We start from the raw sequence: 23,617 nt of genomic DNA on the forward strand, positions 1-23,617 counted from the left end.
TTTTCAGGAATACTTTTCAGGTACTCCCAGTCGGCATTTTAAGTTATCTCAGCCTCGCCCATCGTCACTTATTTATCTATCCAAATAGGAAAATGCATCTATTACTTACCTTATAAATCCTTCAGCATGCTTGACTTAATTCGACTACAATGCGTTACCATTGTTTTGGTTATGTTGATGCTCATCTTATGACCTCCTTTCATATCTAACAGTTCCTTTCAAATGCTCTCCCAGGTCTGACTGCCCGTAAGACAAATGTCATCGGCAAACCTCAAAGTTTTTATTTCTTTTCTCTCAACTGTCTTTCTCCCTTACTGCTTGTTCAGCGCACAGATTGAAAAACATCGAGGATGGGCTACAGCCCTTCTCAAGCACTGCTTCACTTTGGTGCCTCTTGACTCGAGTAACTGCAGTCTGGTTCCTGTGTAATTTGTGAACAACCTTTTGCTCCGCGCTTTTTATCCGAGTTACCTTCAAAATTTGCAAGAAGGTAGTCCAGTCGACATTGACAAAAGTTTTCTCTAAGTGTACATGTTCCTACATTTCTCTAGGACACAAAATTATCTTAATCGAGGTCGGCTTCTACCGGACTTCCCATTCTCCTGTAAAGAATTCCTGTCAGCATTTTGCATGACGGACATAGTAAACTGATGCAATGCTAATGTTCACACCCTACCTCTCTTTGATTTGCGATTATTAGATTCTTCTTTATGTCTAACGATATTTCGTCTCTCTCTTACATCTTGACTTTCAGGTGGAATACTTTTTGATGACTGGCTCTGATAAATATCTCAGCTGTTTTGAGGAAATGTCGCCTATTTCGCAGCTATTAGAGCCAAAGTAACAAGTAATATATCATTCTGAATTACTTAGTATGTGAAACTATCATCAACACGAAGGCTGAGCAGTGCTCTACTGGGCATAGTCCCAGTACAGGTGTTATGCATTGACTGAGTCCTACCTTTGATCTGGCTCACCCAGCCAGTTGTAGGGACACTTACGTTTCTACATGAACTTCAAACCGTGGTGCAATTTGAGATTTCCCACATTCACAGACCATCGCCACAAAAAAAATCCTAGCAACCACTATTTCCCTCATGGCTGCTGGAGGTGTGTAGCAGCGGAAACTGCACCTGTTTTGGTACTAAAACTTGAGCCGTCTAGAAAAAGGATACATAGATCTTCTTGAAAGACTAAAAATCTTTCATATCAGCTTCTAATAATTCTACTTCGTAAGTAAACAACGAAAGTTATCTTGAAAACTAAAAATCTGCGAATAACAGAATTCTGCAGCCAGAATCGTGCAACCCCGTTTTTAACTCCTCAAATGGTTCAAATGGCTCTGAGCACTATGGGACTCAACTGCTGTGGTCATCAGTCCCCTAGAACTTAGAACTACTTAAACCTCAGGACATCACACACATCCATGCCCGAGGCAGGATTCGAACCTGCGACCGTAGCAGTCGCACGGTTCCGGACTGCGCGCGTAGAACCGCGAGACCACCGCGGCCGGCTTTAACTCCTCTTCTCATTGCTGTTTTTGTATATTTTCCTGGACACCAGGAGTTAGTCCGTAAATTGTAGCTCTTGCTGCACATAGAAGAACATGTTCTCGTAACAAGATTCTAGAACTACAAGTTTTGTTGAAACGAAATGTCAAAAGAAATCTCAAATGAAACATGCGCTGGCCCCCTGTACGCTTATTGGCGAAAGCAAACTTGGCAGAGCACGTGATATAGACCATTCTAATTTAAAATAAAATTCCGGCTCCCTAAAAAGCTGACGATGCAGAAGTATTACACCTATTACCACCACGGTTTGCGTAAACTAGGGCAACTGCACACTGGGGATAAGATTTACCAATAGGCCCCGTTATAGTAAAATGGTGGACGCTTTCGCGATTGATAATATAACAAAAGGCCGTTCCAGTGCACTGCTCTGATTGCGCTTTTTTAATTATGAAACTTGCTGAAGAGGAAGACGGGTGGAAGACGCTTTTTGCCAAATTTCAGCCTGTCTTCCTATGGTACCTATAGTTTTATGAAATGAATGTTAGCAAACGCCACATTCCATTCATCACCATCGTGCACATGGGATACGTATGTTACCAAAGTTAAGACTTAGCTCTTCAGATAGGACCATGCTTAATTGAGAAACTTTTCAAACCTCGGATCTCAGTTACATTACTCTGGAATGTAGGAAATGTAGGAAAGAACGCGAATAACTGGGCAAACAGCCAGGCATACAATGACTCATATTCCCCCACCTTAGTGTTTGGTTTTGTTCATAGAAACAATAGCACCACGTATCAAACATCCTAAGTGTCTAAGCCAAACATAGTTTTATAAATTCGTAAATGACCAAGGCACTACTCAAATATGCAACCATGTAAAGTGAATGTAAAGGAGCATGGAACACAATGTTTTAGCAAATCTCTCTCTTCTAACATACCGTCTGTCCACTATAGAGCTACTGTTATATTTCATGTGTACTACATCAGTAATTGCAATTCTAGTGGCTATCAGTGTACTATGCGAATATTGTTAGTCACAGTTCAGAGAAAATTTGAGTCTTGTAACAAATAAATACCCCACTCATACGGTTATAGTTGGTGGGGACTTCATCCTACCATCGGTATATTGGCAAAAATACTTGTTCAAAACCGGTGGTAGGCACAAAACGTCTTCCGAGATTGTCCTAAATGCTTTCTCCGAAAATTATTTCGAGCAGTTAGTCCACGAACCCACGCGAATTGTAAATGGTTGCGAAAACACACTTGACCTCTTAGCCACAAACAATCCAGAGCTGATAGAGAGCATCATGACTGATACAGGGATTAGTGATCACAAGGTCGTTGTAGCTAGGCTCAATACCATTTCTTCCAAATCCATCAGAAACAAACGCAAAATAATTTTATTTAAAAAAGCGGATAAAGTGTCACTAGAAGCCTTCCTAAAAGACAATTTCCATTCCTTCCGAACTGACTATGCGAATGTAGACGAGATGTGGCTCAAATTCAAAGATTTAGTAGCAACAGCAATTGAGATATTCATACCTCATAAATTGCTAAGAGATGGAACGGATCCCCCGTGGTACACAAAAAAGGTCCGAACGCTGTTTCAGAGGCAACGGAAAAAGCATGCGAAGTTCAGAAGAACGCGAAATCCCGAAGATGGGCTAAAATTTACAGACGCGCGAAATTTGGCACGTACTTCGATGCGAAATGCCTTTAATAGGTTCCACAACGAAACATTGTCTCGAAATTTGGTAGAAAATCCGAAGAAATTCTGGTCGTATGTAAAGTACACAAGCGGCAAGACGCATTCAATACCTTCGCTGTGCAGTGCCCATGGTACTGTTATCGACGACTGTGCCGCTAAAGCGGAGTTATTGAACGCAGTTTTCCGAAATTCCTTCACCAGGGAAGGCGAATGGAATATTCCAGAATTTGAAACATGAACATCTGCTAGCATGAGTTTCTTAGAAGTAGATACCTTAGGGGTTGCGAAGCAACTCAAATCGCTTGATACGGGTAAGTCTTCAGGTCCAGATTGTATACCGATTAGGTTCCTTTCAGATTACGCTGATACTATAGCTCCCTACTTAGCACTCATACACAACCGCTCGCTCACCGATAGATCTGTACCTACAGATTGGAAAATTGCGCAGGTCGCACCAGTGTTCAAGTAGGGTAGTAGGAGTAATCCATTTAACTACAGACCTATATCATTGACGTCGGTTTGCAGTAGGGTTTTGGAGCATATACTGTATTCAAACATTATGAATCACCTCGAAGGGAACGATCTATTGACACGTAATCAGCATGGCTTCAGAAAACATAGCTCTTGTGCAACGCAGCTAGCTCTTCATTCGCACGAAGTAATGGACGCTATCGACAGGGGATCTCAAGTTGATTCCGTATTTCTAGATTTCCGGAAAGCTTTTGACACCGTTCCTCAGAAGCGACTTCTAATCAAGCTGCGGAGCTATGGGGTATCGTCTCAGTTGTGCGACTGGATTCGTGATTTCCTGTCAGGAAGGTCGCAGTTCGTAGTAATAGACGGCAAATCGTCGAGTAAAACTGAAGTGATATCAGGTGTTCCCCAGGGAAGCGTCCTGGGACCTCTGCTGTTCCTGATCTATATAAATGACCTGGGTGACAATCTGAGCAGTTCTCTTAGATAGTTCGCAGATGATGCTGTAATTTACCGTCTAGTAAGGTCATCCGAAGACCAGTATCAGTTGCAAAGCGATTTAGAAAGGATTGCTGTATGGTGTGTCAGGTGGCAGTTGACGCTAAATAACGAAAAGTGTGAGATGATCCACATGAGTTCCAAAAGAAATCCGTTGGAATTCGATTACTCGATAAACAGTACAATTCTCAAGGCTGTCAATTCAACTAAGTACCTGGGTGTTAAAATTACGAACAACCTCAGTTGGAAGGACCACATAGATAATATTGTCGGGAAGGCGAGCCAAAGGTTGCGTTTCATTGGCAGGACACTTAGAAGATGCAACAAGTCCACTAAAGAGACAGCTTACACTACACTCGTTCGTCCTCTGTTAGAATATTGATGCGCGGTGTGGGATCCTTACCAGGTGGGATTGACGGAGGACATCGAAAGGGTGCAAAAAAGGGCACCTCGTTTTGTATTATCACGTAATAGGGGAGAGAGAGTGGCAGATATGATACACAAGTTGGGATGGAAGTCATTACAGCATAGACGTTTTTCGTCGCGGCGAGATGTATTTACGAAATTTCAGTCACCAACTTTCTCTTCCGAATGCGAAAATATTTTGTTGAGCCCAATCTACATAGGTAGGAATGATCATCAAACTAAAATAAGATAAATCAGAGCTCGAACAGAAAGGTTTAGGTGTTCGTTTTTCCCTCTCGCTGTTCGGGAGTGGAATAGTAGAGAGATAGTACGATTGTGGTTCGATGAACCCTCTGCCAAGCACTTAAATGTGACCTGCAGAGTAGTCATGTAGATGTAGATGTAGATTACACTTCCTCGGAGCATGGCCGATGTTAGTTTCCTTTGCGATGAACGTCACCCGTGCAATGAAATCACGGAGCCTGCCACACGCTTGTGAACGTCGTCGGTGTGCGCACGTCTTTCATATGTATTTGTTTTTCGGATTCGTCCTTTACGACGATCAATTATTTTTTGTCCATAACTTGGTGTCAATTATTGTTTACTGAAACAGTAACAACTGTTCTGTTCGTTTCGACCATCCCGTAAAAGTAACGGTGTTCAGCGTGTAAAACAATCCTGACACGTTACTCAAAACTAATTAGGCGGTGTACCAGTCACCCCATCCTCTGTAAAGAACACTACAACCATATCACCGTCCTTCTTCTTCTTCTTCTTCTTCTTCTCCTGCTCCTCGTCCTCCTCCGACTTTCCCAGTTCCTCCACGGGGTCGTCTTTCTTATATGAATTTTGCAGTGTTACCGATAGCTGGTGCCAAGATGCCCTTCCTGACTCATCCAGGATAGGATTTTTGTACTTCATCTCCGTCTGGTGTATATCTCATGCTCCGGATGAGAACTACTTTTCCGAAACGTTTCCGTAGCGTCTATGTGGGGAGGCACGTGGGTACCGTATGTCGGTATGCACCTAGTGTGGTGTGGAAAACGCCAGTCTGGACGCCTCAGCAACCCTCGCCGTTAAATCGCGGGGCGGACTTGAGCCGGGGCAGGATGACCTCCCCGAATCCCTGAAGCGACCTGTTAACGCTCTCGGCTATACAGGTGGATCACAAATTTTGCTATTGTATACTCTGTTATTGTTTAGGAAGCGATATGATTTACGAGTAGCGGGCTCACGTCAGCAGATCGCATTTGTCGCTAACAATTATCGTTTGTCTTTACACGTTCGATCACGGTTTGATTTCCTGAGTCGCGTATTATCAAAATCTTATAATAAAAACGGCTTAAGTACGGAATTTCAATGTTCCTCGAGTTTATTTTGCAAATAGACTCCTGTGTGGTCCATAACTCGCGACGTCAAACTACTAGTCAAAATGGCTCTTAGCACTATCTATATCTACATCTACATGATTACTCTGCAATTCACATTTAAGTGCTTGGCAGAGGGTTCATCGAACCAGAATCATACTATCTCTCTACCATTCTACTCCCGAATAGCGCACGGAAAAAGGAACCCCTAAACGTTTCTCTTCGAGCTCTGATTTCTCTTATTTTATTTTCATGATCATTCATACCTTTGTAGGTTGGGCTCAACAAAATATTTTCCCATTCGGAAGAGAAAGTTGGTGACTGAAATTTCGTAAATACATCTCGCCGCGACGAAAAACTTCTTTGCTTTAATGACTTCCATCCCAACTCGCGTATCATATCTGCCACACTCTCTCCCCTATTACGTGGTAATACAAAACGAGCTGCCCTTTTTTGCACCCTTTCGATGTGCTCCGTCAGCCCCACCTGGTAAGGATCCCACACCGCGCAGCAGTATTCTAACAGAGGACGAACGAGTGTAGTGAAAGCTGTCTCTTTAGTGGACTTGTTGCATCTTCTAAGTGTCCTGCCAATGAAACGCAACCTTTGGCTCGCCTTCCCCACAATATTATCTATGTGGTCTTTCCAACTGAAGTTGTTCGTAATTTTAACACCCAGGTGTTTACTTGAATTGACAGCCTTGAGAATTCTACTATTTATCGAGTAATCGAATTCCAACGGATTTCTTTTGGAATTCAAGTGGATCATCTCACACTTTTCGTTATTTAGCGTCAACTGCCACCTGCCACACCATAGAGAAATCTTTTCTAAATCGCTTTGCAACTGATACTGGTCTTCAGATGACCATACTAGACGGTAAATTACAGCATCATCTGCCAACAACCTAAGAGAACTGCTCAGATTGTCACCCAGGTCATTTATGCAGATCAGGAACAGCAGAGGTCCCAGGACGCTTCCCTGAGGAACACCTGATATCACTTCAGTTTTACTCGACGATTTGCCGTCTATTACTACGAACTACGACCTTCCTGACAGGAAATCACGAATCCAGTCGCACAACAGATACCCCATAGCTCCGCAGCTTGATTAGAAGTCGCTTGTGAGGAACGGTGTCAAAAGCTTTCCGGAAATCTAGAAATACGGAATCAACTTGAGATCCCCTGTCGATAGCGGCCATTACTTCGTGGGAATAAAGAGCTAGCTGCGTTGCACAAGAACGATGTTTTCTGAAACCGTGCTGATTACGTATCAATAGATCGTTCCCTTCGAGGTGATTCATAATGTTTGAATACAGTATGAGACTCAACTGCTGATGTCATCAGTGCCCTAGAACTTAGAACTACTGGAACCTAACTAACCTACGGACATTACATACATCCATGTCCGAGGCAGGATTCGAACCTGCGTCCGTAGCGCCTAGAACTGCTCGGCCACTCCGGCTGGCGACTAGTAGTCCGCCCAGAGTTAAAGTGAGTTCGGTTTGCTGCTCCAGTCACTCGCTGTCACAAACCTTTTGTAGTCAACGTCCTAATCCTTTGACGCCCAACATTCACAAAATTGGTCTTTATCGTCATAGCAAGCAATTAGTAGAACAAAATACTGCAAAAAGTAAACAATCGACTGTTTTGAAACTGTGGTTTCATTCTGAAACCACTGGGACCTACAGTGTTCAACCACCAATTACTTCATAACTTGTATTTGTAAGCAATTATTGTTAGACACAATCCTATATCTCAAAATTTACGTAAACTCGTAGTGCCAACGCCACTGATACTTAAAAAAAATATATAAATAAAGTATTCTAAAACTTAAAAAAAGGTTGTTTCAGGCAGAAGTCACAATCAATATAGCGCTTTTATAAGAGTGCACGAATCAATGAGAAGTTTCAATTAAATCCACTGAAACTCCTCTAAGTGTGATACACTCGAAGTCATCGTAAGATAAACTTTCAGCACGATCAAATCACGGTAAAAATCCTTACGACTTACTCCCCGCATCTCACGTACACCGACCTCACATTTCAAGAAATAAGGTGACGGCCTTACCGCTCTAATGCTACCACGTGCCTCCCTCTCAATGGAATGCGACAAATGGAACGTAACATTGTCGTCATTCCGCAACCTCGCTTGCTCCAGCCATGAGGCAGCTCGAAGGCAATCACCAGCTGGAGAAAAGTAGACCGTCACGGTTAGGTACGACCGTACACGCCACACTTACGAGCCATTGAACCAGAAAGAGAGAACCACCAAGAGCAAAGTGATCGGATTAAAATGGGCACAAGGCAAAGATACATGTAACTTCCTAGCAGATTAAAACTGTGTGCCCGACCGAGACTCGAACTCGGGATCTTTGCCTTTCGCGGGCAAGACGAGATACTCGCAGAAGTAAAGCTGTGAGGACCAGGGGTGAGTCGTGCTTCGGTAGCTCAGTTGGTAGAGCACTTGCCCGCTAAAGGCAAAGGTCCCGAGTGCGAGTCTCAATCCGGAACACAGTTTTAATCTGCCAGGAAGTTTCATATCAGCGCACACTCCGCTGCAGAGTGAAAATCTCATTCTGGAAACATCCCCCAGTCTGTGGATAAGCAATGTCTGCGCAATATCCTTTCTTTCAGGAATGCTAGTTCTGCAAGGTTCGCAGGAGAGAGCTTCTGTAAAGTTTGAAAGGTAGGAGACGAGGCACTGGCAGAAGTAAAGCTGTGAGGACGGGGCGTGAGTCGTGCTTCGGTAGCTCAGTTGGTAGAGCACTTGCCCGCTAAAGGCAAAGGTCCCGAGTGCGAGTCTCAATCCGGAACACAGTTTTAATCTGCCAGGAAGTTTCATATCAGCGCACACTCCGCTGCAGAGTGAAAATCTCATTCTGGAAACATCCCCCAGTCTGTGGATAAGCAATGTCTGCGCAATATCCTTTCTTTCAGGAATGCTAGTTCTGCAAGGTTCGCAGGAGAGAGCTTCTGTAAAGTTTGAAAGGTAGGAGACGAGGCACTGGCAGAAGTAAAGCTGTGAGGACGGGGCGTGAGTCGTGCTTCGGTAGCTCAGATGGTAGAGCACTTGCCCCCGAAAGGCAAAGGTCTCGATTTCGAGTCTGGGTCCGGTACACAGTTTTAACCTTCCAGGAAGTTTCATGTCAGCGCACACTCCGCTGCAGAGTGAAAATCTCATTCCCAAAAATACATGCGCTGCCCACCCTGTACATCGAAAATACAAAGGCGAAAATAAAAGCAAGGATGAGGAGTGGGATTAAAACTCCAAGTGAATGATTACATTCCTGAAATTTCGCCTTACCATCTGAGAAGTTACATAGATTCAGAAATGAGGTTAAAATTTAGGATGAAACAGTATCAGTGATAAAGATTCGCTGATGGCATTGCTATCGTCAGTGAAAGTAAGCAAGAAATGCAGGATGTGTTGAATGGTTAACGGTGTAATGAGCGCAGTATAGGGGTTTCGAGTAAAACTGAAGGAAGACGAATGATACTAGGAACGGCAGAGAATATTATCAAAATTAGCGTCATAAGTAGACTAAGTGAAGGAATTTTGCTACCTCTGAAGCAAAACAATGGACGAAGGAAGGAAGGAAGAAGTAAGAAGCAGACCAGCGTAGACAGAGAGAAGAAACGAGGGTATTGTCAGGAGTGTCCCAGGGAAGTGTGATAGCATCGCCATTATTTTCTGTATACATAAGTGACCTGGCGGACAGGGTTGATTGTACTGCGCGGTTGTTTGCTGCTGCTCCTGATGATGCCTGATGATGATGATGACATGTGGTGTACGGGAAGGTGCCTAAGTTCAGTGAGTGTAGGAAGAATCAAGTAGACTCAGGGAGAGTTTCTAGTTGATGTGATCAATGAAATGATGTATGGTTAGCGGGTAGACCTGAGTGTCTGGTGCAAGTCTTTTGGGGGGACTCCACTTCGGAGAAGTGTGCGTCGATGAGGATGAAATGATGATCATGATTAAGACGACACAAACAGCCAGTCGCTGAGCGGAGAAAACCTCCAGCCCAGACGGGGATCGAACCCGGGTCCCCCGGCATGACGAGCCGGCGCGCTCGCCACACAGCTACGTTGGCGGACAGTTGATGTGATGAATGACAGCTTGCTCCAAGAGTAGAAGAATGCAACTTAATGTGAATGAGTAGGAAAAACTATCTTATAACGTTCGAATAAGCTTTAACTATGTGCTGCCTGACACGTCTTCTAAATATCAGGGCGTGTAACGTTCCAAAGCATGTGAGAATTATGGTAGGGAAGGCGAATGGTCAACTTCAGTCTTTTCAGAGAATTTTGGGGAGATGTGGTTCTTATGTGGGCAGTTCAGAGCAATTCTGTCGTAACTACCATATCGTAAACTTCATCGTATGGCAAAATGAATGTGTCCAGGATTACCCATAAATCACCCAGGAAACGACCACTTGCGGATGCTGCTTAGAATGCCCTGTTGTTCCACTGTTGTTATGTACTTACAGCAAAAATGTTCCACAAGTTATTTTAGAGAAGGACTTACTAATCAAGGCATTGATATCTGACATTAATGTCACTTATGATCATATTTCACTGAAACTGTACAACATCAGCGTGCGGCTACAAATGTGAATATTATTAAGTTCTATTGGCAGAAAAAATTCTTATTTACAGAACTTTCTAGCCCATGAATATGAATGTAACCACAACACAACAACATAAAAATAGTTCCCAGAAAAAAGTAAAGACTGTATGTTGAAATTGGTATTAACACTTCATTCATCTTCCTCTACAATATTATGAGCTTCCTCACGCCTCAGATTGTAATACAATTCATGGTAAACTTTACGAATAATATTGTTCTGGGAGAAGAGCATGAGATCAGAAAATTTTTCCTCTGTAATTGGCTTTGAGGAATATGCATGCGGTAAGTCTTCTGCAGTATGTTGTACATACAATAAAGGATCCTTCTTTCTATGTATTCGCAATACATTACATTTGTCTATGTCCAGGGTTACTTGCCACTCCCTGCACCAACTGCCTATCCGCTGCAGATCTTCCTGCATTTCGCTGCAATTTTGTAATGCTGCAACTTCTCTGTATACTACAGCATCATCCGCGAAAAGCCGCATGGAACTTCCGGCACTATCTACTAGGTCATATATATATATTGTGAAAAGCAATGAGCCGGCCACGGTGGTCTCGCGGTTCTAGGCGCTCAGTCCGGAACCGCGCGACTGCTGCGGTCGCAGGTTCGAATCCTGCCTCCGACATGGATGTGATTGATGTCCTTAGGTTAGTTAGGTTTAAGTAGTTCTAAGTTCTAGGGGACTGATGACCACAGATGTTAAGTCCCATAGTGCTCAGAGCTATTTGAACAATTTTTTGAAAAGCAATGGTCCCATAACACTCCCCTGTGGCACGCCAGAGGTTACATTAACGTCTGTAAACGTCTCTGCATTGAGAACCACATGCTGTGTTCTGTTTGCTAAAAGCTCTTCAATCCAGCCACACAACTGGTCTGATATTCTGTAAGCTCTTACTTTGTTTATCAGGCGACGGTGTGGAACTGTATCGCACTGTATCTTGATGTCCTTAGATTAGTTAGGTGTAAGTAGTTCTAAGTTCTAGGGGATTGATGACCTCAGATGATAAGCCATTTGAGCCATAGACCTCAATCTGAGGAGGAAATTTATGTGATTCTACGTGTGAAGCACAGCATTGCATGGTAGTGAATCATGGAACCGCAAAAGAAGAGAAACGAAGCATTTGAGATGTTGTGCGCAGAAGGATATCGAAAATTAGGTAGACTGGTATGGTAAGGAATGAAGAGGTCCTCTCCCTTCTGCAAAGAAAGACCATATGGAAAACTCTGACGAGGAGTAGAGACAGAGTGATAGGTTAGTTTTAAGATATGAAGGAATAGCTTCCATGGTATCAAAAGGAGTTGCAGAGGGTAAAAACGAAGGAAGAGACAGAGTTTGGAATATACAGGGTGTTACAAAAAGGTACGGCGAAACTTTCAGGAAAAATTGCTCACACACAAATAAAGAAAAGATGTTATGTGGGCATGTGTCCGGAAACGCTTACTTTCCATGTTAGAGCTCATTTTATTACTTCTCTTCAAATCACATTAATCATGGAATGGAAACACACAGCAGCAGAACTTCAAACACTTTGTTACAGGAAATGTTCAAAATGGCCTCCGTTAGCGAGAATACTTGCATCCACCCTCCGTCGCATGGAAACCCTGATGCGCTAATGCAGCCCTGGAGAATGGCATATTGTATCACAGCCGTACACAATACGAACACGAAGAGTCTCTACATTTGGTACCGGGGTTGCGTAGACAAGAGCTTTCAAATACCCCCATAAATGAAAGTCAAGAGGGTTGAGGTCAGGAGAGCGTGGAGGCCACGGAATTAGTCCGCCTCTACCAATCCATCGCTCACCGAATCTGTTGTTGAGAAGCGTACGAACACTTCGACAGAAATGTGCAGGAGCTCTATCGTGCATGAACCACATGTTGTGTCGTACTTGTAAAGGCACATGTTCTAGCAGCACAGGTAGAGTATCCCGTATGAGATCATGATAACGTGCTCCACTGAGCGTAGGTGGAAGAACATGGGGCCCAATCGAGACATCACCAACAATGCCTGCCCAAACGTTCACAGAAAATCTGTGTCGATGACGTGATTGCACAATTGCATGCGAATTCTCGTCAGCCCACACATGTGGCGGTGAATCGGGAAGTACAGTACATACTGAGGAAACTAAAATGAGCTCCAACATTGGAATTAAGCGTTTCCGGACACATGTCCACATAACATCTTTTCTTTATTTGTGTGTGAGGAATGTTTCCTGAAAGTCTGGCCGTATCTTTTTGTAACACCCTGTATTCGTCAAATAACTGAGGACTTTGAATGTAAACGCTACTCTGAACGGATTGTTACAGAAGATAAATTCGTGCAGGCCAGAAGGCTGATGAAAGATTACTGTGTGTGTATGTGTGTGTGTGTGTGTGAGAGAGAGAGAGAGAGGGAGAGAGAGAGAGAGAGAGGGAGGGAGGGAGAGGGAGCCAGTAGGGTTAACGTCATTACGTGCTGCCTCGTCCGGCAGCCGGCAGAGTCCATCTTGCGGCCTTTTGCTCCTCCACGCGCGATCCCATTCCATCTCGCCACCACCGCCGCCGCCTGGCATTCCGCCCGATATGAGCATAGCTGCAGAGAGAGGGGAAGTCCCTCTCTTCATAACGGCGGGGCGAGTGAGTGCGGTAGCGGGCGAGGTATCGACCGCGCCCGCAGTCGATTCGGAACGCAATTAATGGGGGCGCGGGAACAGCTGGTGCGGCGCGTCGCAGTCTGCTGCCGCGGCTGACCTGCCAGTCGCCACGGAAAGCGAGTCGTCGGCGCCAGCTGGGACCCAGACTCAAACGGCGCAACAGCTGCGACCCAGTGATGAATCACACCCGCAGTTAACACTGCGGGCTATCTGGGACCGCACTACGAAAATCAATACATAAAAATGGATGCACCTGTTTATATCTGTATGGGTGTACGTTTGTCCCACCTCTTCTCCTAAACCACTGTACCGATTTCAACCTTGGTATACATATCACTTGCTGAAACTTCCTGGCAGATTAAAACTGTGTGCCGGACCGAGACTCGAACTCGGGACCTTGGCCTTTCGCGGGCAAGTGCTCTACCAGGAGGAGAGCTTCCGTAAAGTTTGGAAAGTAGGAGACGAGGTACTGGCAGAAGTAAGGCTGTGAGGAGGGGGCGTGAGTCCTGCCTCGGTAGCTCAGTTGGTAGAGCACTTGCCCGCGAAAGGCAAAGGTCCCGTGTACGAGTCTCGGTCCGGCACACAGTTTTAATCTGCCAGGGAGTTTCATATCAGCGCACACTCCGCTGTAGAGCGAAAATTTCATTCTAGTAATATCACTTGCCGTCTGCAAATCACAGCTGCGGAGGAAGGGGGATGGTGTGCGGACGGTAAAGACCATATACACATGAAAGTGGCTGGGGTTGAGGTGAGAAAGAATATCCGGAATAGCCGGAGAATGAGAGCACTTCGTGATTTGCGACAAGCTTTACGCGTAGTTTCAAACGTTTACGAACCATTTTGCCGCTGACAGCCCGCACAAAATGTTGAAGGGAAAGAAAATCTTCCGACATTTTCGCCGCATGAAGTACACTACTGGCCATTAAAATTGCTACACCAAGATGAAATGCAGATGATAAACGGGTATTCATTGGACAAATATATTATACTAGAACTGACATGTGATTACATTTTCACGCAGTTTGGGTGCATAGATCCTGAGAAATTAGTACCCAGAACAACCACCTCTGGCCGCAACAACGGCCTTCGTACGCCTGGCCATTGAGTCAAACAGAGCTTGGATGGCGTGTACAGGTACATCTGCCCATGCAACTTCAACACGATACAACACTTCATCAAGAGTAGAGACTGGCGTATTGTGACGAGCCAGTTGCTCGGCCACCATTGACCAGACGTTTTCAGTTGGTGAGAGATCTGGAGAATGTGCTGGCCAGGGCAGCAGTCGAACATTTTCTGTATCCAGAAAGGCCCGTACAGGACCTGCAACATGCGGTCGTGCATTATCCTCCTGAAATGTAGGGTTTCGCAGGTACCGAATCAAGGGTAGAGCCACGGGTCGCAACACATGTGAAATGTAACGTCCACTGTTCAAAGTGCCGTCAGTGTGAACAAGAGGTGACCGAGACGTGTAACCGATGGCACCCCATACCACCACGCCGGGTGATACGCCAGTATGGCGATGACGAATAAACGCTACCAATGTGAGTTCACCGCGATGTCGCGGATGCGACCGTCGTGATGCTGTAAACAGAACCTGGATTCATCCGAAAAAATGACGTTTTGCCATTCGTGCACCCAGGTTCGTCGTCGAATACACCATCGCAGGTGGTCCTGTGTGTGATGCAGCGTCGGGGGTAACCGCCGCCACGGTCTCCGAGCTGATAGTCCGTGATGCTGCAAACGTCGTCGAACTGTTCGTGCAGATGGTTGTTGTCTTGCGAACATCCCATCTGTTGACTCAGGGATCGAGACGTGGCTGCACGATCCGTTACAGCCACGCTGATAAGATGCCTGTCATCTCGACTGCTAGTGATGCGAGGCCGTTGGGATCCAGCACGGTGTTCCGTATTACCCTCCTGAACCCACCGATTCGATATTCTGCTAACAGTCTCTGTATCTTGACCAAAGAGGGCAGTAATGTCGCGATACGATAAACCGCAATCGCGATAGGCTACAATCCGACCTTTTTCAAAGTCGGAAACGTGATGGTACTCACTTCTCCTCCTTAGAAGAGGCATTGCAACAACCTTTCACCAGGCAACGCCGGTCACCTGCTGTTTGTGTATGAGAAATCAGTCGGAAACTTTCCTCATGTCAGCACGCTGTAGGTGTCGCCAACGGCGCCATCCTTGTGGGAATGCTCTGAAAAGCTAATCATTTGCATATCACGGCGTCTTCTTCCTGTCGGTTAAATTTCGAGTCTGTAGCACGTCATCTTCGTGGTAGTGCAATTCTTTACTGCTAACTCTATCCACGATACATTTTGCAGACAGCATTCATATGTGCCCCAGAATTTAGCAAAAAATTATGTCATCATGCAACACAGGATATATGGAATCAAATACTGAGATGAAAACTCGCATCATGCACGACATTTTAATTCCGTACTTCTTCACTCCTAATTCTAATCTCAAACTGGTGCCACATATACCACTGAATGAGTCGAGAAAATTGTATCGTAGTACGAGACATAGTTCAGGAGATAGGCGTCATAAAAACTGAGCTGCGTGAAAATGAAAGTATAGGACAGGATCGAGTTGTGGTAGAGGTGAAATATGGGTACAAATACATGTGTTATATTTTAAATGTATGTGGAATATAAGTGGCATGTGCGTATGGGGCCGCTCCTTCTAAACCCGTGAATAGATTTCAGTCAACCCTGCTACACATATTTGTTAATATTTGGAAAGAAACACTGTTGGCGTAAGAACCTCGAGCCTGGTACTGTGGCTAGTCTGACAACATGGAGAGAGAAGGTGAAGTAGTAGATGGACAGACAGATAAGGTGAGAAGGAGGAGATGGACAGACAGATAAGGTGAGAAGGAGTAGATGGACAGACAGATAAGGTGAGAAGGAGGAGATGGACAGACAGATAAGGTGAGAAGGAGGAGATGGACAGACAGATAAGGTGAGAAGGAGTAGATGGACAGACAGATAAGGTGAGAAGGAGTAGATAGACAGACAGATAAGGTGAGAAGGAGGAGATGGACAGATAGATAAGGTGAGGAGGAGGAGACGGACAGACAGATAAGGTGAGAAGAAGGAGATGGACAGACAGATAAGGTGAGAAGGAGGAGATGGACAGACAGATAAGGTGAGGAGGAGGAGACGGACAGACAGATAAGGTGAGAAGGAGGAGATGGACAGACAGATAAGGTGAGAAGGAGGAGATGGACAGACAGATAAGGTGAGAAGGAGGAGATGGACAGACAGATAAGGTGAGAAGGAGGAGATGGACAGACAGATAAGGTGAGAAGGAGGAGATGGACAGACAGATAAGGTGAGAAGGAGTAGATGGACAGACAGATAAGGTGAGAAGGAGGAGATGGACAGACAGATAAGGTGAGAAGGAGGAGATGGACAGACAGATAAGGTGAGAAGGAGGAGATGGACAGACAGATAAGGTGAGAAGGAGGAGATGGACAGACAGATAAGGTGAGAAGGAGGAGACGGACAGACAGATAAGGTGAGAAGGAGGAGATGGACAGACAGATAAGGTGAGAAGGAGGAGATGGACAGACAGATAAGGTGAGAAGGAGGAGACGGACAGACAGATAAGGTGAGAAGGAGGAGATGGACAGACAGATAAGGTGAGAAGGAGGAGATGGACAGACAGATAAGGTGAGAAGGAGTAGATGGACAGACAGATAAGGTGAGAAGGAGTAGATGGACAGACAGATAAGGTGAGAAGGAGGAGACGGACAGACAGATGAGGTGAGGAGGAGGAGACGGGCAGACAGATAAGGTGAGAAGGAGGAGACGGTCAGACAGATAAGGTGAGAAGGAGGAGATGGACAGACAGATAAGGTGAGAAGGAGGAGATGGACAGACAGATAAGGTGAGAAGGAGGAGATGGACAGACAGATAAGGTGAGAAGGAGGAGATGGACAGACAGATAAGGTGAGAAGGAGGAGACGGACAGACAGATAAGGTGAGAAGGAGGAGATGGACAGACAGATAAGGTGAGAAGGAGGAGATGGACAGACAGATAAGGTGAGAAGGAGGAGATGGACAGACAGATAAGGTGAGAAGGAGTAGATGGACAGACAGATAAGGTGAGAAGGAGGAGATGGACAGACAGATGAGGTGAGGAGGAGGAGACGGGCAGACAGATAAGGTGAGAAGGAGGAGACGGTCAGACAGATAAGGTGAGAAGGAGGAGATGGACAGACAGATAAGGTGAGAAGGAGGAGATGGACAGACAGATAAGGTGAGAAGGAGGAGATGGACAGACAGATAAGGTGAGAAGGAGGAGATGGACAGACAGATAAGGTGAGAAGATGGACAGACAGATAAGGTGAGAAGGAGGAGATGGACAGACAGACAAGGTGAGAAGGAGTAGATGGATAGACAGATAAGGTGAGAAGGAGGAGATGGACCAATCCGAGAATGGAATACTTACCTACCCGGTTAACGCCGGGTACTCTGCTAGTTTAAAATAAAAAAAGGCTGTTTTATTGCGGTGGTGCGCACGCCATTACAATCTTAAAAGACATAGAAATAATTTATACGGCCTTATATTGTTCACCAAACAGTTGACATGAATTGAGTCAGCATTCACCCTCCAAATGAAATGCCAACTCGTGGCAAGTTACTAATAACGTTCGGTTAAATGCGTGCTACTTCATATGGCAAAACCGTTAACGCTGTTTTGGCAGTTTGAACTAAGTTTAAGTCCACAGGAAACTGATTTCCTCCATACCTCGTCTATATTACTAAAAGGCTAACCTAGGGCAAGATCAGTTGCAGGGTGGATCCAGGAGCAACCAATATTTGACTTTCAGGATTATTCATCCACAATTTTTGTATGACAACACGTAACGATTTGCAGCAAACTTTACACATAATTTTAAACAATCACGGAAATTTTTCTCCCTGACATCCTCGTCATATGATGAAAAGAGAAGAAAATACGAGTAGTTCATCACTTACTACATTATCCGCTGTTCACGCAGCAAAAAGGCATTGTTCAGAACAATCTTCGGACTTATGACTGCATTACTGTCACTTTATAGAACATGTAAAAACAAGCGAAATAAATGAGGATTGAGGTAATCTTTTGGAACAGTACCTAATATGTATAAATAAGTATAATTAATCGCTTCAGACGTCCTAGGGTGGGAGAATGTGGTGACACAAATTTGCTTTTCGCGGAGCAGACGCACAGTCCCAGTCACAAGCTCACACTGCTCCACTTGATCGCTCACAACCTTTTATCCTTCCTTAACCGTGGTCCGTATTATTTTTCTCCGAGGTATGAAAGCTTCTCACCAGATGACAGCACCACACGGATATGGGACATACATCTCGCAACTCCTAAAACTACATAGTACTTTCGTGGAGCGTATGTGTCCCATCAACCGCCAAGGGGTTAGGATCCATTGGGTCTGACAGACAGCTTACGGATTTGTAACGTTATAGAAAGTTTAGGCATCCACAGTGAGTGCTTCCGCTAAATTTCCCCTGATGGGGCACGTAACACAGGCTCAACCTAGAGGTATATAGATAGTAAATACGCCGCTGGTCCGCGTATGTTCATCTTGAAGTCTCGGCGGATGTGCATGCTTTGTTTAGAGGAAAGCTCCTCTAAACGGACAAGAAATGATCTACTCAATTATTTAAAAACCGGCACATGGTAGCCACTCATTAAAAATTAGGGACTAATTACGAATCCCTCATTTGGTGTAACGTTTGCAGTCCGTTAATAGCGAACCTGATCTTGACAATCCCTGTAGTATCTAAAGTCCTCCTAGACGCACAGTTAGAAACCTCTTTCGTGGATGTATGTTCCGTCTACGCAACTAATTGCACTTTGTTTACTGCCATATGCGTTACGCTTGATTTATTTGTGTAGCATTCTCAGTGGCTTGACGTGAAATGACTGACGCGCCTGTATTATCATCATACTGCCTTCAATTAGTTGCATAGACAGAACATATTCCCACGAATTTTAAAGCAACTAAGGAAAGACAGAAAACCGAAAAAGTTACGAGAAGCATCTTCGTTTGTCTGTCATTAGCGACTCGCTTCTTTTATTTTGGCACCACCTTTGCTCTGTAACAGCTATGTTGTTTTTAAACTCTGTATATCGCAAATGTAACTTATATACACTGAAGAGCCAAAGCAGGTCCGTCAGAATGCACAATGAACACGAATGGATGCAGGTGATCAGACAGGACGCTTACCTACGTGTCACCTTCCAGAGTCGTATCTAGACGTATCAGGGGTCCCATATCATTCCAACTGCACACGACGCCACCATTACAGAGGCTCCACCAGCTTGAACAGTCCCCTGCTGACTTGCAGGATCCATGGATTCAGGAGCTTGTCTCCATACCTGTACACGTCCATCCGCTCGATACAATTTTAAACGAGACTCGTCCGACCAGGCAACATGTTTCCAGTCATCAACAGTCCAACGTCGGTGTTGACGGGCCCAGACAAGGCGCAAATCTTTGTGTCACACAGTCATCAATGGTACACGAGAGTGCCTTCGGCTTCGAAAGCCCACATCGATGATGTTTCGTAGAATGGTTCGCACGCTGACACTTGTTGATGGCCCAGCACTGAAATCTGCATTATTTTGCGGAAGGGTTGCACTTCCCGATTCTCTTCAGGCGTCGTTGTTCCGGTTCTTGCAGGAACTTTTTCCGGCCGTAGCGATGTCGGAGATTTGATATTTTACCGGATTCCTGATATTCGCGGTGCACTCGCGAAATCGTCGTACGGGAAAATCCCCACTTATCGCTACCTAGGAAATGCAGTTCTCCATCGCTCGTGCACCAACTATAACACCACTCTAGAACTCGCTTAAATCTTGATAACCTCCCTTGTAGCAGCAGTAACCGATCTAAACACTGTACCAGACACTTGTATAGGCCGTAGTCTGCCTGTTTACATATCTCTGTATTTGAATACGCTTCAGTGTATCTGTTGGTAATTTAGCTCAGCAAGAAGTTGTTTTTCACCTGACGATAATAGGCCAGCAACACGAAAAACACCTGCAATATGCACTGCACAACAGAATGAAAGTGTCACTTTTTCGAAACCAATTAATTGTTTTTCATTGTTACGACGCATAAGATTGATTCAAAATGGTTCAAATGAACTATGGGACTTAACAGCTATGGTCATCAGTCCCCTTGAACTTAGAACTACTTAAACCTAACTAACCTAAGGACATCACACAACACCCAGTCATCACGAGGCAGAGAAAATCCCTGACCCCGCCGGGAATCAAACCCGGGCGCGGGAAGCGAGAACGCTACCGCACGACCACGAGCTGAGGACGCATAAGATTTAAATTTGGCTCCAAGGTGCCTACATCCTTCCTCTGTAACGGTGCAAAAGCACGGCACCGTGCGACGTCACCATCGGGCACGACGCTTCGCACAGCAAGGCGAGTCTCGGGCGCAAAACAGGCCACAGCTGAGAAGTTCAGAACTGGAGCCAAAACTCACCACTACTCTGCCCGACGCCATCGCGCACGTGTCAAGCGATACGAAGGTCGTCACAGCCGCTCTTATCGACATTCCGCACTTTGTTTCGACACCGCTTCGATGGAGGACAGAACCGCGACGCCCAGCGCTAAAATCACGCCGTTTTCTTTTGGGTGGCCGAGGAAAGCACTCCACACAAACGGCCAGAGTTGACACAAAAAGGCAACTGGAATCTAGGCAGACACCTGGAACTACTTCGCAGGTCATATACACTCCTGGAAATTGAAATAAGAACACCGTGAATTCATTGTCCCAGGAAGGGGAAACTTTATTGACACATTCCTCGGGTCAGATACATCACATGATCACACTGACAGAACCATAGGCACATAGACACAGGCAACAGAGCATGCACAATGTCGGCACTAGTACAGTGTATATCCACCTTTCGCAGCAATGGAGGCTGCTATTCTCCCATGGAGACGATCGTAGAGATGCTGGATGTAGTCCTGTGGAACGGCTTGCCATGCCATTTCCACCTGGCGCCTCAGTTGGACCAGCGTTCGTGCTGGACGTGCAGACCGCGTGAGACGACGCTTCATACAGTCCCAAACATGCTCAATGGGGGACAGATCCGGAGATCTTGCTGGCCAGGGTAGTTGACTTACACCTTCTAGAGCACGTTGGGTGGCACGGGATACATGCGGACGTGCATTGTCCTGTTGGAACAGCAAGTTCCCTTGCCGGTCTAGGAATGGTAGAACGATGGGTTCCATGACGGTTTCGATGTACCGTGCACTATTCAGTGTCCCCTCGACGATCACCAGAGGTGTACGGCCAGTGTAGGAGATCGCTCCCCACACCATGATGCCGGGTGTTGGCCCTGTGTGCCTCGGTCGTATACAGTCCTGATTGTGGCGCTCACCTGCACGGCGCCAAACACGCATACGACCATCATTGGCACCAAGGCAGAAGCGACTCTCATCGCTGAAGACGACACGTCTCCATTCGTCCCTCCATTCACGCCTGTCGCGACACCACTGGAGGCGGGCTGCACGATGTTGGGGCGTGAGCGGAAGACGGCCTAACGGTGTGCGGGACCGTAGCCCAGCTTCATGGAGACGGTTGCGAATGGTCCTCGCCGATACCCCAGGAGCAACAGTGTCCCTAATTGACTGGAAAGTGCCGGTGCGGTCCCCTACGGCACTGCGTAGGATCCTACGGTCTTAGCGTGCATCCGTGCGTCGCTGCGGTCCGGTCCCAGGTCGACGGGCACGTGCACCTTCCGCCGACCACTGGCGACAACATCGATGTACTGTGGAGACCTCACGCCCCACGTGTTGAGCAATTCGGCGGTACGTCCACCCGGCCTCCCGCATGCCCACTATACGCCCTCACTCAAAGTCCGTCAACTGCACATGCGGTTCACGTCCACGCTGTCGCGGCATACTACCAGTGTTAAAGACTGCGATGGAGCTCCGTATGCCACGTCAAACTGGCTGAGACTGACGGCGGCGGTGCACAAATGCTGCGCAGCTAGCGCCATTCGACGGCCAACACCGCGGTTCCTGGTGTGTCCGCTGTGCCGTGCGTGTGATCATTGCTTGTACAGCCCTCTCGCAGTGTCCGGAGCAAGTATGGTGGGTCGGACACACCGGTGTCAATGTGTTCTTTTTTCCATTTCCAGGAGTGTATGTTCATTTCTAAAATTTTCAGTAAAAGTGGGCGGCTGCCACCGAGTGTTTCGCCCATTTGGAGCGTCTTCGAGGGACCCTTTGCCATTTTATTCAGGCGTGTGTCAGTGTCGCGAAGCGCAGGATCACGCCACAGGAGAAGCGGAACAGGAGTGCTTCCAGTCTGTACACGAGATCAAAAACTGCGGTTCAATCTGGATGCTGCCCCATGGCGCCCTAAAAAAAGGGTTGAAGCTTTGGAGATGTCAGCAGTGTCAAAGGTCGTTTACGCCACCCCTTGAAGTTTTCCTCGGCCTCCCACAAGGAAAGCACAGTACGTCAAACCTGTGCATCGCGGCCAGTAGAAGGGATGGAATTTGGGTAAGAGGGGTTGCGACGCTTTTTTTCGCATGTGTCGACACATTTCTGTTTGAAACGTCGCAGAACGCCACGCTGCCACACTTTTGCACAATTGCAGATAAGGATATATGCACCTTTGAGCCAAATCGCAAACCTGTGCGAGAAATTACTGGGTACAAACACGTTCAAAAGTATCGCTTGAGTATACGAGCATACCAGATGCAGAAGTACGAAACAGGACTTTGGTTGCAATAATTACACTTCTGTTGCTTGAAACTCATAAACAATTTTTATTCAAAATAATCTCAATTACTATTTATATATTTCTCCCATCTCTCCGGCAGGCTATGAATGCCGCGCCAAAAATACACTTGCTCTTTCGAAGCGAACCAGAGAGCCATTTTCGTACATGTTCACACGAATTAAGCGTTATTCAGCAAGAGCGTGTCCCAGTGATGCAAATAGTTAATAATCGGACGGAGCCAAGCAGCATGCCCTAGTATTTCCTAACTGAAATCCTCTTTCCTTCCCCTGACCCGTTTTGCTGTGTGTGGTGGGGCGTTATGACGGAGCAATATGACTTCGTGTTGCCTTTTTCCATACTCCGGTCGTTATTCACGTAATGCTTGATTTAAATCGGTCACTTGCTGTTGGTAGCGGTGTTAATGTTTCACCAGGTTTTCGCACCTCATAATAGATGACACCCTTCTGATTCCACCAAACACAGGGCAGTGGATATCGATGGTATGCCTGGATTCACCCATGATTTACGACGCTTAGGATTCTCAAAATACATCCATTTTTCATCACCTGTCACTAACCGATGGAGAAACTGCTTTCTTTTGTATCCGGTGAGCA

At 45.9% G+C, this 23,617-nt stretch overlaps 1 protein-coding gene and 1 long non-coding RNA gene across 2 annotated transcripts in view; both read left to right on the forward strand.

Moving 5' to 3' along the window:
• The window catches only part of LOC126293741 (uridine phosphorylase 1), a 424,249-nt gene that overhangs the window by 55,580 nt on the left and 345,052 nt on the right, over window positions 1–23,617 (forward strand). The gene's annotated exons all lie outside the window — the stretch shown is intronic.
• Window positions 15,702–18,552, forward strand: LOC126293745 (uncharacterized). The gene is made up of 3 exons (XR_007552354.1): window positions 15,702–16,846; window positions 17,188–17,342; window positions 17,585–18,552. It is a non-coding gene; the product is annotated as an uncharacterized LOC126293745 (long non-coding RNA).

This window comes from Schistocerca gregaria, chromosome 10 (assembly GCF_023897955.1).
Source record: "Schistocerca gregaria isolate iqSchGreg1 chromosome 10, iqSchGreg1.2, whole genome shotgun sequence".
Classification (NCBI taxonomy): Eukaryota; Metazoa; Arthropoda; class Insecta; order Orthoptera; family Acrididae; genus Schistocerca; species Schistocerca gregaria.